This window comes from Lynx canadensis, chromosome X, assembly GCF_007474595.2.
Source record: "Lynx canadensis isolate LIC74 chromosome X, mLynCan4.pri.v2, whole genome shotgun sequence".
NCBI classification, from domain to species: domain Eukaryota; kingdom Metazoa; phylum Chordata; class Mammalia; order Carnivora; family Felidae; genus Lynx; species Lynx canadensis.
The window spans coordinates 76,300,667-76,313,979 of NC_044321.2; positions in this window are offsets into that span (position 1 = coordinate 76,300,667).

Sequence of the window (13,313 nt, forward strand, 5' to 3'; positions counted from 1 at the left end):
AGATTTTACTAAATAGCCCCACTGATGTAGGGGACAGAGCCCAATGTAACCTAAGCTCAAATCTGAACCATACAGAGGTATTTGGGCCTTTCAAATTGAAAATGAGAAAGTAGAAAGGGAGACTGTGGGGGGTGGGGGTGCTCAAGAAATGTCAGGGAAGTGAAAAATTATAACAAGCATGTAAGACATTGGTCAGTTTCAATGTGATTAAGCCATCTATGTCTGCCAACTGGCACTTATCAAAAGTTAGGCTCCTTCCCTATGACAGAGACTAAGAGACAAGGGTTCTATCCTTCATGATGATTACTTATCAAAGGAATGGCTTTCAGGTCCTTGAGAAAGACACTGCTAGGTTGTAGGAGATACACACACATCCCAAAGGAACAGAAGAAGGATTTACGATGGTAATTTTTTTAAGTAAATCCTTCTAAGAGGAAGGAATGTTGGGGCACTATAGTAAGGTTTTGAAACAAACAGTATATTTTTTATCAGGGTTGAGCTTTATCAGCAAGGAACTTAAGGGGGTTTGGGTCATCATCCCAGGGGTACTGCCTATTTGAAATGATGCTAGTGTTTGTTCCAGTCTCTTAGTGTGTGTGGGTAGGGGTAGATAAAATCACTTGTGCAGAGGGGCGCCTGGGTGGCGCAGTCGGTTAAGTGTCCGACTTCAGCCAGGTCACGATCTCGTGGTCTGGGAGTTCGAGCCCCGCGTCAGGCTCTGGGCTGATGGCTCGGAGCCTGGAGCCTGTTTCCGATTCTGTGTCTCCCTCTCTCTCTGCCCCTCCCCCGTTCATGCTCTGTCTCTCTCTGTCCCAAAAATAAATAAAAAGCGTTGAAAAAAAATTAAAAAAAAATCACTTGTGCAGAAAGTCTGCAGCTCTCATAGGTCAAGGTTGAGTCCTGGTTGAGAATAGGGCTCAGAAGACCCCGACTAAAGTTTGTTCAAGGATTCCTTGTCATCATGTAGTATCTGATGATGTTGCTTCCATCCACCACTCAACCCACTCTCCTACACCCACTTTTTTTCTAGTTTTGTTCACTTCTCCCTATAGAAGAAAAGCCTTTTATGCCTGACCTTTGAGATGCTTCCAGAAGTCAGAGCATACTCCCTATTGTAATTGCCCTCCTCCCCCCTGACAGTGCCTGCCCCCCTTTGTAATAATCTGTTCAAATAAAGTTTCTCCTTACCTAAATCCAGATTTACTTTTTATTTGACACCATAGCACTCTGATGCTTATCACCTTGTGATAACTTGCTTCATGTCTGAGTTACTATATTGCTTTTTTAAAAGTAATCTCTATGCCCAATATAGGGCTCAAACTCATGAACACCAACTAAGCCATGCAGGTGCCCAGTCAGGCACCTCTTATTATTATAAACTCTATGTCTCTTACCCAGAAGGTAATAGGAGCTCAATGGATATTTATTGACAGAAGAGGATATGAGCAGGTGGTATATTAAGAATATATATATATATATATATATATGTATATGTTCAAAGTATTTGTAATATGTATATATATACATATACTTATATGTATACATATAAGTATATGTAATATGTGTGTGTATATATATATATACACACAAATTACAAATACTTTGAACATAATTATAGAATTCCATTCTGTATATTGACTCTGTTATCCACTGAAACTTTCAAGAGGGCAGGGGATAAGTAATGGTGCTAGTAATTTCTTTTGAGAAACTTTGGCTCTTTAGGTAACTGAAGATAACCAGAGACTAATAGTATCTTCCCCTCCTTTCTTGTATAAATATGAAACTTCCCATTGCATATTGCAAGAAAGGAAAAAAAAAACTTTCCTCTACCTTTTTGGTTTACTGGGTTGGGCCTACAAATTAAACTGACAAAAGACAGGGGTGCATGCATGGCTCAGTCGGTTGAACATCCGACTTCAGCTCAGGTCATGATCTCTTTTGTGAGTTGGAGCCTCGCGATGGGCTCTGTGCTGACAGCTCAGAGCGTGCAGCCTGCTTCCGATTGTGTGTCTCCCTCTCTCTATGCCCCTCCCCAGCTCACACACTCTCTCTCTCAAAAATAAATAAACATTAAAAAAATAACTGACAAAAGACAGATTAACATGATAAAAGGAATACAATTTTTATTGACATTAATATTTTTATGTGCTTGAGGCCTTCACAAAAAAATAAGCAAAAACCCAAAAAGCAATTAGACTCAGGGGCTTGCATACCATTTTAACAAAGAGCAATACTCTGTGGAGAAGTGACTAGGCAAAATAAAAAGGGAATTTGGGCTTCTAGGAATGATAAATTGTGGGAAAGTGACTTGGAAATATATGGGGTAACTGACAAAAGATAATGATTATTTTAGTAAGATTTATGCACACTCATGTTGGCTTCAGCTTCCCATCTCTGGTGAAGAGTCAGACTCCCCTTAGAATACAGAGATGGCACCTTTTTCATAGGAAATCTATACCTTGCTTTTGGGCAGATAAGAGGAAGGCAGATGGCTCTTCCTACATCTTCTGTTTCTCAATTGCTTTCAGCTCAAAATAATCTATTTGCCAATGTAGCATATTTTGGGGTGGTGTATTCTGATTTTCTTCAAGATTTTTGGTCATTTTCAAAAGAAAGAAATTGAAGATTTATGAGATCTTGTTTCTTGTTTCTTGAGTTCTTGTTTCTTTTAATAAGTTAGAAGGTATTTTTCAATTGTTTGTGGAATTAAGAAGTAAGCCTAAAAGATAAAATTTGTGTTTTATTTCCTATGTTTCCCACTAGAATAGACTCACACTTAACTGTACACTTTGGTAAGCTATTCAAATTAATTCCAAAGATTATATTTAAGGTAAAGAGCTATTTGCTGAGTATTTAACAGCCCACTAAACTCATTGATCTCATTGATAAGATGGCTCAATTTCCAACGTGAGCTTGGTAATTAACAATGTAGATGACTTGCTATAGGCAAGATATTTGCATGTTGATATTCTATCTTTTGGATCCCTTTTAAGAGAGCTAATCACATTTGCATCCTGTTTTCATTGTGAAGACCTTTATTGCTGTCTACAAACTTTTAAAATATCTTAAGCATAACAGTAATTTTACTCAATTGTTCATAGTCTCAGTTCATTCACACTTTGTTAAATGAAAGCATTGTTGCTGAACAGAAAATAAATATATCAATTTAGAGAAAAAGAAAGACATTCCTATTTTGAAGGTAGCCAAAACTGAAAAAAAAAATGTGAAAGGTTCACAAGCAAATGGAATATCACTACTTTGTGATTTAAACAGTACAAAGAATAGGAACTAGAATTATTCAATATAATGGTCAAGTGCAAGAATCATAGTGTCCACTTTTTAAATTAGATTCCTAGTAAACATGGCAAATTTAAATACATTCCAATTAAAGATCAGGGTGAGAGGAGAGTCACAGGAAGCCCCACACTGTATTTATAATTACAGTTGGAACTATTTACCTAACTTCTAGTATAGTTGCTCAACCAGTGTTTTTTTCCACCTCAGTAAGATGATAGAGGTAATAGAGACTACTGGATATATTTTATATGCACATAACAAAGCCAACAGGTTCATAGGAAAGGAATAATTTAAGCTGAGTTTAACAGTTTGGGCAGAAAAAATGAAAAAAAAAAGATTTGAATGGCAGTTTCAGATTTAGTTTCCTATCAAAATCTGCCAGTTAATATATTTTATGAGTGTATTATAATAATTTCAGTGTCATGTTCACATCACAGCCAAGAATGAGCATGGCCCAAGTAACTTTAGTGGTTTAGGGTAGACTTTTGGGATACCTAGACTTTTAGGTGACTGAGCTAGCTTCAAGTTCTGCCAGACCGCTAAGCAGAGGTAACTGTAGAATACAGAACTATAGAATACAACATTGTCTTCCCAGAGAAGGAATCAATAACGGAGAGAGATAAAGACAGAGACACAAAGAGAATGAGAAACAGGAGGGGATTCCAGCATGAAATGACATACACCAAAAGATGATCAAAGCACATTGATCTGAGTTGTATTGAAAGACCAAAGAAGCTAGGAGTTGTGCAACATTCCAGGAAATCTGCAACATTGTAGGAGGGTTCTGCCTACCAAGCTAAGGTTCAGGGACAGCAGACAAATCCCAGGAATGGGCATTATCGGTAAGAAAAAGAGGTTTCCAACCCTATAGAGATTTAAGTATTAGAAATATTAACAAGACAGGAAATCAAGGGAACAGTAGAAGCCTGTTTTCAAAACAAAGGCATCAGGTTTAGCCCTGACTAGCAGAAAGATCACTCACAGCTGAGTTATGGGCTGGAAAACCTTCATTACTTCATGATTAGACAGGATTGGCTCCCTGCTATAGGATACAGATGTCAATTGGTGTGGTTGTGGGGATATTAAAGCCAAAAAAAGTGGGATGAAACCAGGTCTCACATAAGAACCAGGAAATAAACACTCATCAAGAATTCAGAGTAAAGTAAGTAAAAGTTGTTTTAATTTGTTGGATTCCATTATCCAGTATTTCATGAAAATCACATGAATGCAATGAATATATGTGGAGGACAGCCCTTCACTTGCACACACACTTTCATTCCTCCTTATTAGTTCAAAGGCTATGCAGGTGTTCGTTTTTTGCTTTATATGTTTTTCCGTCACTGCTGGATCATTCCCATCAGTATTCACATAGTACCAATATTCCCCACCTTGACACACTTTCTTGATGCTATTCCCTTCTTTCTACTAGTACCTTGCTTTGCTCCCCCTTTAGCAAGACTACCTTAAAATTGTCAAACCTCATTGACTATATTTATCATGTTCCATTCTATATTGAACTCACTCCAGTCAGATTTTTACCCCTACCACACCACTGATGTAGCTCTTGACAATTTTACCAATGATCTCCATATTCCTAAATACTGTAGTCAGTTCTCAATCTGCATATTACTCACTTATGAGCTGCATGTGTCATGATTTGATCACTTCCTCCTCAGCTTCTGGGAAAATTTTCTCTTTCTAAATGGTAGCAGAATTTGCCACCCTAAAATATGCTTTGACATAAAAATTATTTTGAGCTGAAGGTAACTGAGAAGAAGCAGATACAGGGAAAGCTCTCTGCCCTCCTCCTATTTGCCTAAAAGGACATAAATTTACGAAGATGCCCCTCTTCTCCTATCAGTAGGACAAAAGTTAATCACTTTTAGATTCCTGGTCTAGAGAAGGTACCAGAGGAATCTATGTAGAAAGCTGCACTAACTCACCTTTATATACCATTAGTTTCCCATATTTTTGTCTTCCCACAATTCTCCTTTCTAAAGATTCAAGGTCTTTTCCTTTGTATTGTTACTTATCTCAAAACATATTGTTCCTTTGTTAAGATCCTATATAAACTCAAGCTCTAGCTGGTCCTTTAAATGACTAATCTCAAAAAAAGACAAAAACAAAAACAAAAGCAGAAACAAAATAAATGACTCATCTCCGAGTCTCTCCCATATATCTGAGATATATGTTAATAAACTTCTGTTTATTTTTCTTTTGTTATTCTGTCTTTTGTTACAGAGACCCAAACAAGAGCCTAAAAGGATAGAGGGAAAAATGATGTTTCCTTCTTTACATCTCCCTATTTTATTAGCTCTCCTTTCTTGGCATAATTTGCTGGATAATCCTTACTTTTCAGATAATTTAAGTGTTAGAGTGACCTGGGGCTCAGTTTTAGAATTTCTTCCTTATGTTTTCTTATGGTAAGGCATGTGACATTCTTCTAGAAGACTTTCTCTGGCCACAGCAGTGTTTCACCTATAAATGCAACAGGCTGCAACTATAAGTTAGCATCTATGAGAACAGTCTTTAACTGACAATTGATAGGAATTTGTGGATAAATATTCCCACCTTCCTCACTTCTTGTGCAGGACAACATTAAAACATGTTCTTCAGTTTCTCAGAATTCTCCTTTAGCTGTATTGTGCCTCAGTTGCACACAGAAGTAACCTGCCAAGTAATGTACCTTGTATTGGCTTTATTCTCTTCCCTGTCTCATTTCTCCACTTTTCAATTGGTGCTTCCTATGATCACATCCTTTTTTGGGATTGGATTTCTCAGTAAACCAACTGTAAGAGATGTATGTGTAAAAGAATTCTTGGGAGGTCCTAAGGAAAGATACCTGTTGTGAAAGAAACAGAATTGGGCAGAGGAAAAATACCCTATAGGTATGAGCTGATTCTATTGGGAAGCTCTATAAGATGTCCTCTACAGTTGTTTCCAATGGAGACAAAGGGGTCAGGGTTTTGGGCACTGAATAGACTGCTCATCCTATTCAGGTTGCCCTTTGGGGAAAGACTATAGCTCTTCTTGGCAGAAGGCAATGCTTAGAAAAAGACTCAGCTGTAGGCCATTTGTAGCAAAATTCCTAGGAGCTAGGAGGATCAGTAAGAAGGGGTCCAGTGGGTCACTACAGAATCCACTACAGTTTCTCTCCTGTACTGCTTGAATTCACTTGTTTTATATGATGTTTGCATATCTGCAATCCCTGTTGGTTTCCTTGGTATAATATGATATACATTTGGTCTTTGTCCTCAGTTCTTGCCACAGAGTTTCTAAAACCCTTAGAATTTTCTGAGTTATAGAGTTATCTTTTGTTATTTATAAGGAACCCCTTTTAACCACAGACCGTACCTGAATTTATGCTAATAAAGTGACTCAGGGTAGGGCTTCTAATTAGCTTCAAGATGGGGGCTGGTCAGAAAGATGAGAGATAGGATTGAAAGGTTGGAAATTTTAGCTCCATTCTCTGACATCTGGAGAGGGAAAGGGGGTTACAGATTAAGTTATATAAAAGTTCAAGAACAATGGGATTAAGAAAGTATTTGGAGGGGACAGACAGGAAATGGTGGCTTAGGAGGACACTGGGCTCACTGCGTCCTGCTGATCACTTAGATTCCACCCACATCTGCCTAAATAACCCAGAAAACCACCAGAAGACTACCAGAATGGACTCTCCAGAGCCAAGCATAGACAACAGACCCACAGAAGAGGGTAGGAAGGGCAGAGAAGCTGTGCATGCTACATTGACTGGCAGGAGGGAGCCAGGGCAGTGGAGGGGCAGCCTGCCTGGCAAGGCAGAGCCCCCGAGTCTGACTTGCAAAAGCGGAGGGGCTGGACAGAGTGAGTTCTGACAGCCAGTGGGACTTAACATCTGGAATGTTATAAGTCAACAGCTCTGCTCAGAGAGCAGGAGGGCTAAAGGACAACAAGAGAGAGAGCTGTTGAGCCCCGGAAGACAGAAATCAGCTCCATGGGGAACAAAGGCCCTGGCCAGCCCCATCTCTCTCACCTATCCCCCAGCCAAAATCCCAAAGGGAACCAGTTCCCTTCACGGAACTTGCTTGCACTGCGCAAACACCCAACTCTGTGCTTCTGTGGATCAATCTCTCTGATGGGTCTGCCTCCCTCCCAGTTTTCCAGGGCCCCTCCTGTAGCAGACCACTGAAGGCAAAGCGAGCTGAGCCTGCCCCTCCTGCCCCTGTGCACCTTGTGGATCAACCCTGGCTAATACACCAGATCCCATCGAAGCAGCATCACAAGCCTGGCAGTGTGCAAGTAGCCCAGACAGGGGCCACACCACTCCACAGTGAGTCGTGCCCTTGGAAGAGGGGAAGATAAGGTATACACCAGTCTGAACATGGCCCAGTGGTGGGCTGGGGGCAGACATCAGGTCTGACTGTGGCCCCGCCCACCAACACAAGTTACTCCAGACAGCACAGGGGAAGAGTCTTGCAGTTCTGCACCACTCCAGGGTCTATCCAAAGTGACGAAATGGAAGAATTCTCCTCAAAAGAAACTCCAGGAAGTAGTGACAGCTAACGAACTGATAAAAAACGATTTAAGCAATATAACAGAGTATGAATTTAAAATAATAGTCATAAAATTAATCACTAGGCTTGAAAAAAGTATAGAGGACAGCAGAGAATCTATTGCTACAGAGATCAAGGGACTCAGAAACAGTCAGGAGGAGCTAAAAAATGCTATAAATGAGGTGCAAAATAAAAGGGAGGTGACCACAGCTTGGACTGAAGAGGCAGAGGAGAGAATAGGTGAATTAGAAGATAAAATTATGCAAAAAGAGGAAGCTGAGAAAAAGAGAGATAAAAAAATCCAGGAGTATGAGGGGAGAATTAGAGAAATAAGGGATGTGATGAAACATAATAATATCCGTATAATAGGGATTCCAGAGGAGGAAGAGAGAGAGAAAGGGGCTGAAGGTGTACTTGAACAAATCATAGCTGAGAACTTCCCTGATCTGGGGAAGGAAAAAGGCATTGAAATCCAAGAGGCACAGAGAACTCCCTTCAGATGTAACTTGAATCGATCTTCTGCACAACATATCATAGGAAAACTGGTAAAACACAAGGATAAAGAGAAAATTCTGAAAGCAGCTAGGGATAAACACACTCTAACATATAAACGGAGACTGATAAGACTACTGACAGATCTATCTACTGAAACTTGGCAGGCCAGAAAGGAATGGCAGGAAATCTTCAATGTGATTAACAGAAAAAATATGCAGCCGAGAATTCTTTATCCAGCAACTCTGTCATTTAGAATAGAAGGAGAGATAAAGGTCTTCCCAAACAAACAAAACTGAAGGAATTAATCACCACTAAACCAGTCCTACAAGAGATCCTAAGGGGGATCCTGTAAGACAAAGTACCAGAGCCATCACTACAAGCATGAAACCTACAATCACAATGACTCTAAACCCATATCTTTCTATAATAGCACTGAATGTAAATGGACTAAATGCTCAAAGCAAAAGACATAGGGTTTCAGAATGGATAAAAAAAACAAGACCCATCTATTTGCTGTCTACAAAAGACTCATTTTAGACCTGAGGACACCTTCAGATTGAAAGTGAGGGGATGGAGAACTATCTATCATGCTACTGGAAGCCAAAAGAAAGCTGGAGTAGCCATACTTATATCAGACAAACTAGACTTTAAATTAAAGGCTGTAACAAGAGATGAAGAAAGGCATTATATAATAATTACAGGGTCTATCCATCAGGAAGAGCTAACAATTATAAATTTATATGCGCCGAATATGGGAGCCCCCAAATATATAAAACAATCACAAACATAAGCAACCTTATTGATAAGAATGTGGTAATTTCAGGGGACTTCAACACCTCAATTACAACAATGCATAGATAATCTAGACACAGAATCAATAAAGAAAAACAGGAAAAAATACTGAATAATTATTCTTATCAGTGGTATTCAATTTCCCACTTCCCACTAATGACCTTCTGTATAGGGTAAATTTGTAAAAGGTTATGGTATACATTTTCAATAATAAAATATTATGTTAACCTTAATTTTGAAAAAAGCACATTTTTGTAGAAAAAATATATGTAAGCTTGAGAATTATTTTTCTTTGGTTATAACTAGCAATTTGTTTCTGTGGGATTTGTGTTGCTGTTAGAGTACTCAGTGCACCTACATTCATCTATTTTTAGTGCTGACACATGGTAACAGACTGTTACCATATATATATATATGGTATATACTGGTACTATATGTGTGTGTGTGTGTGTGTGTGTGTGTATACATATATACATATATATACATATATATGTGTGTGTATGTATATATATATATGCTCATGCATTTTTATTTTGCTAAAATATAGTGTTTAGTGACTTGTTTTCCATCAATGCAATATAAGGGGCTTTTCACATGTAAATACAAATCCCCCTGTCATCTTTCTTTCAGGTATGCTCCTGTCTTAAAGTCACTCATTTTTACTATCTTCTCTAGTAAAAATATAATGGCAGTGAGAAAAAAAAAAGTATAATTGCACATCATTCACTTTAATCCTATCATTACAATTAGAGTTTAATTTGCCATCATTGGATATTTAGTAGCAAAATGAATGTGGTTCACTTTGACACTGCCCTGATTGCAGATATCCTAATGAATGGTTCTATGATTGATTGGCTAGATGGCATCAGCACATTTACAGGTCTGTACAAGCATTAAGTAGCCAAATTGTTGGGGGGAGAAACACATGAAAGCCTGGAGTAGAATGTACATGTTGTTGGAATATAAGCAGGGTGAGAGTAGAATAGAACCCTTCTTTATGGAAATGTGCTTGGAACAATTTCACAGGAAACAGTTGCTGTTAGGCACTATTGTATAGCTGAAAGAAGAAATTTCTATTTTGTAACAACAACACAAAATGCACTGCCCTGGCATCACACCCTTTTAGTTTAGGTTGTCATGGGAGGTTTTTCCCAACAAGATCATCAATTATATAACACAATTATTTTTTCTGATATTATCAATTAAAAATCAATGCATTGATAATCACAACCTTTTAAAAACAAGCAAAAATTCAAAAGCATGGGTTATGTGTGCCTTCTGTATTAAATAAAACTTGATTCACCAAAGAATTATGCTGTTCTTTCTTCATTATTCAGAAGGTTGGCTTGAAGACAATTTTACAGTGCTCCATTCTCAGTCTCTCTTCCTTTCTCTCTTTCCCTTAACACACACACACACACACACACACACACACACACACACCCTATACAATTAGTTAAAATTAAACTAAATTATTTGGGCCAAAACTTTTGTAAGCTTTTTGAAGCTCACCCAAGACTGTACTTACTGGAATTGAAATAAAAACTTTAAAATAATAAATGTTTCTTTCTCTCTTAAAAAAAAAAGATTGTACTTAAATGTCCCTGTTTTAGGTTGAATACACAAAAGGTGGAGGTATGGAAAGGTTGAGCTACACTGAGGTCTAGATCATCATTTCCATAATTCCAGCCCTTAATGCATTTGTAATTCAGCTGCGCTAGGTAGAGCACCACAGTATGTGCTGATTTACATGGCTTCAGTTGACACAGACATTTCATGAAAATAAAACACTGGGATATGTATTACAAGGCAGCTTCCAATACAAAAGATTAATCTTCTATGAAAAATGGGTTTCACTTTTTGAAAAGCTAGATATAACTCATACTGTACACTACCTATCTTAAATCATTAGATGAAAGATCAGTAAAAGCACAATAATTCTATTCAATTATTTTTTAATCTCTGAGAATGGTTCTACATGCCATGAGTTGGACATAGTGAAGATAATAAAGTTGGGGTGGGGTACTGGAAAATAGCACACCACCACCCACCCTTAATGTATTTTACTTGACATCAATGATATATTATATCAATGGTTTCACACACTTGGATGCTCATCAGAATTAATATGGGAGCTCCTTAAAAATAAGGATTTCTGGACTTTACCACAGAGTTATTGAATCAGAATCTTTGGTGTTGTGTGCACAGAATCTGTATTTTCTCTAGCACCCTCAATCCCCAATGATTCTGAAACAGCCTGAAAGATCCATGCTTGGGAAACTCTGTGCTTTAGATTGAACATCTAAGCTCAGATCCTATTATTGGCAACAAAACTGATTTAGTGTCCATGCTGCAATACTGCTTCACTTCTCCATACCTCAGTTTCCCCATCCAAATGTGAGGAGATATTGATAAATACAAATAACCATTGTATTACTCTGGGTTTAAGAAACATCACACAGAATCTAAAAATTTTACTACATTTAGGCTTGCATTTACTAAAATGAAAACTTCCTGATATAGGGATATGTTCGCAGTTTTTAACATCATGAAATATATAGGTTGGTGAATGTAGGCTTGGTTAAACAAATCCCATGAAAATTAGAGCCAGGGGGCAATATTGAAGTTCAAGAGGTCTAATTTAAGGGCAAATGAAGAAATTTTCATAAAGCATGTAGCAAATTCATGAAAGTAATTAGAATGATAAATTACTAACTCCAAAACAGAAATAGATTCGAGAAAAATTTTAATAAATTGTTGAGGATAAATCCATGATTTGTTATGGAAGATGAGAAATATTTGAGGTGGCCCCTATTAAAGCAAAAATGGGCAACAATGGAAGTGAAAATGGAAGTTTTTCAGTCTGATAAAAATTCTTGAAAGCCCAACCACATGTAACTAAGATATAGTTTGAATACTTTTAATTAAATGGATTTAAATAATTTTGATATTACTGAATAGTATTATCTTTCTTCTACTATAATGATATACAAATCAAATAGTCTCATTGATTTTTAGAAGTCTTGTAGTGATTTCAGTGTGGAAACTAAAAACAATGCTTACAAATTTCAAAGGTTTAAATGCAACCTGAAATGAAGCAGATCACTTTTACTTCTTGTATAATAATGTGTCATCAAAATTAAACATATGAATGGATCATTAAGTTATTAAAGTTGCCCCTTTAAATTTGTTCTGGTACTTATATTCTGGTTAATTTATGGTGATTAGTAAATGTACTGATAAATTGCCCCCAGTAATCTGCATAAAACTTGGAGGTAGATGCTATGTAAGTTAGTGGTCTTTTTTTAAAAAAAAATGTATGCATTCAATCTGGCTTCTACTTAAATTTTGGACAAAACATAAAATAAGTTTCTATAAGTTCCAAAGAAGTTTAGTAACCCATGCTGGGATTATGGGTATATATAGCAGATATATGGTATAATTTCTGCAATACTTCCCCTCAGCATTCCCTACTTCCCCACACCCCAGCTCTCAGCATTCCTCTGCATCTATAATTCAAAGTAACAATGGAATTGTTTGCATGCATCCCAAATCAATAAATCGCATTTTATTTGTAAAATTCCTCGAGTAAAATAGACTTGACTTTTGTTCCCTTAGCTTCAAACTGCTTCACAATTTTGCTTAAAGTTTCTTTCACATTTATTTAATACTAATGTTGGCTTTTATGTCTAGGATTATTAAAATAACCTATAGTGATTAGAAAGAATTTATAATAGGGACAAAATAAATTCTTTGTTATATCCTATCTTATGCTTTTACCAAACGTTTTTCTGGGATAAATCAAGTATATTTGAATCATGACTGTTGGTTATCTTTTGTTTTCCTTTCTGTGTCCTAAGAGTTAGAGCAAACTTAGAACATGATAAAGTATACAGACATTGTTCTAAATAAAGCCTAGTTTTTCTTAATTCCTATGATCACTCTGAAGGTCACAGCTATAAGTACCAACAGAGTTAATTTGTCTCCGCAATTATGCTGTAATATTAAAGACAGGAATCTTCTGTGCTTGGTGGATTTTCAACCCTACCAGTTGGTGGGAAATAGTGGGTTGAAGGATTTTCAGAGTACCTCTGAAAACTTTGAAAAATAAATTATCACTAAATAGGGCCTTTAGGATATCTTAGACTCTTAGCATGGCATTCTGACACAAAACACTCAAAAACTTTTTGCCTTTAC